Below are 4876 nucleotides of genomic sequence, written 5' to 3' on the forward strand. Positions count from 1 at the left end.
TGACTGATAATGGGCGTGAATTCTCAAACTTAATCTTAACTCGCACCTTTGAAGAGCTTGGTATTGATCATAGATTTACACCTCCTTACAGTCCCCAAACTAATGGTTTTGTGGAAAGAATACATAATCACATTAACGTAGCACTTAGGGCACTTTCTGATAAAGCAAACTGGCCTTTGCATTTGCCTTTAATAACGATAAACATAAACAACTCGTTTATGGAAGGGTCGCCTTTCACACCTTCACAATATGCGTTTGGAACGTGCGTAAATATTAGCGGTCGCGTAATGCTAAACGAAGTAAATGATAACGAGCCAGAAACCAGCGTATTCGACACTAAAATTTTCCTTCATACAATGTCTAAAGTTAGTAAAGTTCATAGAAAGCATGAAGAGAAAAAAGCTTATTACGAACCGGGTTTGTTTGAATGTGAACAGGTATGGTTAAAACGAAAAAGTAGAAAAAAACTTAGTTCTTTATACCAAGGGCCTTACCCCGTGCATTCATTTAGTGAACACTCGGCTATCATTGATAAAAATTCAAAGCTTATTAAGGTTAGTATTAGAAACATTAAAGCGTATTTTCCTAGGGAGGATCTTAACAAAAATGGCGAAAAAATAGGGAAAAATAAAGCGTATGATTTAAGAGAACGAAGAAATAAAATTAATTACGCAGAAAGTTCATCTGATGACGAAATATAAGTCTGGCTGTAAATGCAAAAAAATATTAAACTTATAGTTTCAGTTTTTTTCGGAATCACAAATATTGATTTTCTAAGTATAAACTTACTGGTAAAATCAGCAAAAGTTATTTTTGATAATCAATATTTTCTTATCATTTCACTTGTTGTGAAACAATGCTGAAATTAATTTATTGAAATATTTTAATACTGAAACTAGTTTGAAACTAAGTTTTTGTGTTTAAGCAAAGAGAAAAAACTTTGACGACACCAGTTTAATAAAAAAATCATCTCTTATCAAGTTTTAAATTAATTGTTTCCTAAATTTAAAACACTTGTCAGTTTTTATTGCATTAGCAAGTTCAAGCGAAAATTATCGAAAGTGTTTCTTTTCACTCGCTAATGAATTTCATTCGCTACACGCGTAAACTTGCGGTTTTTATTTTCCCTTACTTTTTAAGTGTTCTGTTACGAACTTCAAAAAAACCTATACAGTTTTCTTTGCTTTCGCTACAATTCCGAGAATTTTTTTCTTTATTCATATTGAAGCCTCTAGTTTTAAAACAGTGATTTTTGTGAAACTTAAATGTTTTATAGACATACTAAGCTTTCAAAGGTAAAAGGTAAACCAAATCATGCACGTTTAAAAAAGATTACAAAACGGAAACACCTGCATAAACAAAAATAAATCAATGTTATTTAGATGTTTAGTTTATTTTTAAACCGTACTCCTTTGATTATAAATAAAATGGATATTTATAAATTTCTATGACAAACTTTTCTTTTCTCTTTTCCGTCTTTGTTTCGATATATAGCGAGCATCGTTTTGAAGCAAACATTTGTTTAAAGATGTTCCGTGTAGTAGTTTGTCTGATTCTGGTCCTTATTATAAAAGCGGATAAGGTTATCCGTAAGCAATACTTACCGCTTTGCGAAAACTTTCCAGTAAAAGCCTACAAGCTGACAGACCCAGGCCCTTGCAAATCTTATAACGCCACACAAATAGTGTCCCCTGTTGACGTTTACAGACCAATAGACGACACGAAAACATTAAAAGCAATTGCATGTAGAGTTAAAATTGAGTATCATGAGTGTACTTATTATTTTTTCTTTTCCAAAAACTGTATTTTGAAAAGGGTCGAATATCGACCGGTAGACGCTGATACATGCAAGCGTGCAGAAAGAAATAGGGTTACAAGGCAGGGAGTCTTATTCCCAAAAACTGATAAAACACTTTCATCCAGAAACATTCTTAAACCAGTGTTTAGTTACCCGTGGACCACGGTAAATAAAGTCGAGAATTTTATACTCGCATTTATAACGGTTAACAAAGAGAGATCTTCGAAAACGTTTTCTCACATAACACTTGGAACTTTAAGATGTAAGCAAGAAGAAAAAGTTTGCTCAGCTGATAACTGGATCATCGTATACGAGGAAAAAATAGAAAACAGTTGCAAAGACCCACCAAAAATAAAAAATACCAGTCTGGTTTTGCACACTACGGCAAACGGCGTAATTTACGAAATTAAACAAACTAATCTCATTTCCACGATTCTTTCAAAGTGTGACGATAAAGTAACTAGATGTATACCTACAAAGGAAGGGGAAAAACTATTATGTTTTCTTTCCGGTCACGTCATTAAAATCAATGAGAGTGCAAATTTTTCATCGACAGAAGGGTTATTGATGAACACTTCAACAAAATTCAAACAATTGTATGCAGCACTAGCAACAGTCGCAAATATAAATTTGTTAAACACACAGCTACTGCAGCGTGTTTTCGAAAACGCGCTATGCAAGAACGCACGAACTAGTTTAGTAAGTTTAATGGGGTCCCAAAAGTTTAACCCTTCGAAAACTTTAAGCTTCCTGTTGGAAAGGGAAGTTAATGCTGTTTTCTCGGCTGGATTGTTACGCGAACTTAAGTGCGAGATGGTTGAGGCATACTTGCAACAAAGTCTTAATTATAAAGGTCGCATTTCTGACCGACCTCTTTTTCAGGCCTATGTTGGTCTGGGGACGGTAATGACAAGCCTCCGTCAGGGGCGTTTCTTGTCAAAACATATTTCAAATACTGTTTTTACCGCAAAACAAAAACACTTTGAGTTCCGTGACAACGTTTTACTTTTTGAAAACGAAACGCTTGTGAACGAGCGACCTTCGATTCATCGAATAACAATTAAAAATTTAAATCTTAAAGAAAAATTATTTGCAATCAATGAAAGCGAAATGGCAAAAGACATTGAACTTATTACTAATTCCGAAGAAGAAAATACAAAGGAACAGCTGAAAAACCTCATCTATTTAACAAAGAAAACATACGAGGCCCAAGGCATTGATATCGAACCTTATCTATTGGAAGGCCAAGGGTTCGATTTTTCTTTTCTTACGGACATTTTCACATCAGTAACTTCCGGAATATGGGGGAAGGCAGGAAACATCATCGATATTCTGACCAAAGTATATACGATTGCAATATCCTTGCTTCTGATAACGGTCATTGTTCAATCAGTACGAGAAGGAATGTCAAAAGTTTGCGGAAGAAGAAGGGCGATACAGGTTGAAACTTAAATTAAAACATTAAACAAAAACTAAGTTTACACATGTTTTTTTTTTTTCTTTTTCTAAAACTTTTTTTGATCAATAAATCTATTTTAAACTTTTATATAAACTTTTAGATTTAAAATACAAAAACCTATTGCCTTAAGTGTAATTACTAAGATACTCACAAAATTCGCAATTGTAGTTTTATCGTTAATCAAATTAATAACAACTTTTTTTCTGTTTTGACAAAAGTTAGATTTAAATATAGTATTTTAAACTTGTTGTTTTTCAAATAATTTCCTAGTTTTTTTTTCTCTCCGTAAATAAAGTAAACTAAAATCTTGATTACCAGTGAACGATTTATCTACAATATTTTTGTTAAACTTATTAACTATTCACATTATAGGCTCGTTTGTGTTTAAAAAGTTTTACCTTTTTTTTGAGTTAAAGATTTTTCAAAGGACTTATAAATTTGGAAACAAAATTACTTTTTAGATTAAACGACGAAATTTGCTTTTAATCGATAACTCATATCAATTTTTGATAACATCTCCCAATTTTGTGTGTGATTCGCAAAAACAAATTTGTTTTATTATCTGACAAATATAATCTTTGTAACAATTTAACAACCAGTTTTTGTTCTGTTCTCAAAACAAATCAGTTTTATTATCTGACAAATGTAATTTTTTTTTATAATTTAACTCCCAGTTGTTTTTCTCTGTTATTAAAACGAATCCTTTTTATTTTTCAAATCGTTAATACATCGACCTTTCGAGAAATCAACTCTCAATTTGATTTTTTCCCTACTGGCACATAAGAAGAGCGGACATTGGAAGTTGCTGTTTCAAATTTTGTACACTTGGCATTAGGATGTACAATAGAGATTATAGCCCAATTCATCGTCGTCGAACAAGGTCTAGGTCATCAACACCAAGAAGAATTAAAGTTGAGAGGGATGCCCTCACAATAAAAATCCGTGACAGCGAGGATACAGGGTCAAGGAGTGATCGAATTATCCAGAAGTTGGAAACGTGTTACCAAGTTTTCGCTAGAGTACAAGCAATAACCATGTTCATTGCAATGGTTATCATTGTGTTGAAAGCTGCTCTTGGAATCAATACATAAATTGGTGGAAGAAGGAACAGACATTGTACATAAGAAATTTATAAACAATGAACACTATATTTAATAGAATATTTTTTTTTGTGTTATGTGTTTATTACAAGTTAAATTTATGTTGTTTAAATATCTTTTTGAAGAGCAGCTTTGATCATTTTTTCGTGAGTTAAGAAAAGTAGGGAAAGAGTTTTTGTCTTTTAACTAGGCTTTAATTACTAAGTTAAAAAGTAAAAAAAGAAAATGTCATAATACCAAAGCATTTATTTTATAATTTTAAACCGTGTGAATTAATATCGAAATTTTCGTAAACAATAAAAACTGCGATAAGCTTTCTCATCGGAATTTTCGTAAACAATAAAAAGTGCGATAAGCTTTCTCATAAAAATCATTTAAAATTGCATAACAAAATATCATTAAAAAACAAAACTGCGTTAAGCTTTCTCATCGGAATCTTCGTAAACAATAAAACTGCGATAAGCTTTCTCATAAAAAATCATTTAAAGTTGCATAACAATAATCATTTTCCCATAAAAA

The sequence above is a fragment of the Thalia democratica genome, chromosome 4, assembly GCF_965202585.1.
Source record: "Thalia democratica chromosome 4, ktThaDemo2.hap1.1, whole genome shotgun sequence".
Lineage (NCBI taxonomy): Eukaryota > Metazoa > Chordata > Thaliacea > Salpida > Salpidae > Thalia > Thalia democratica.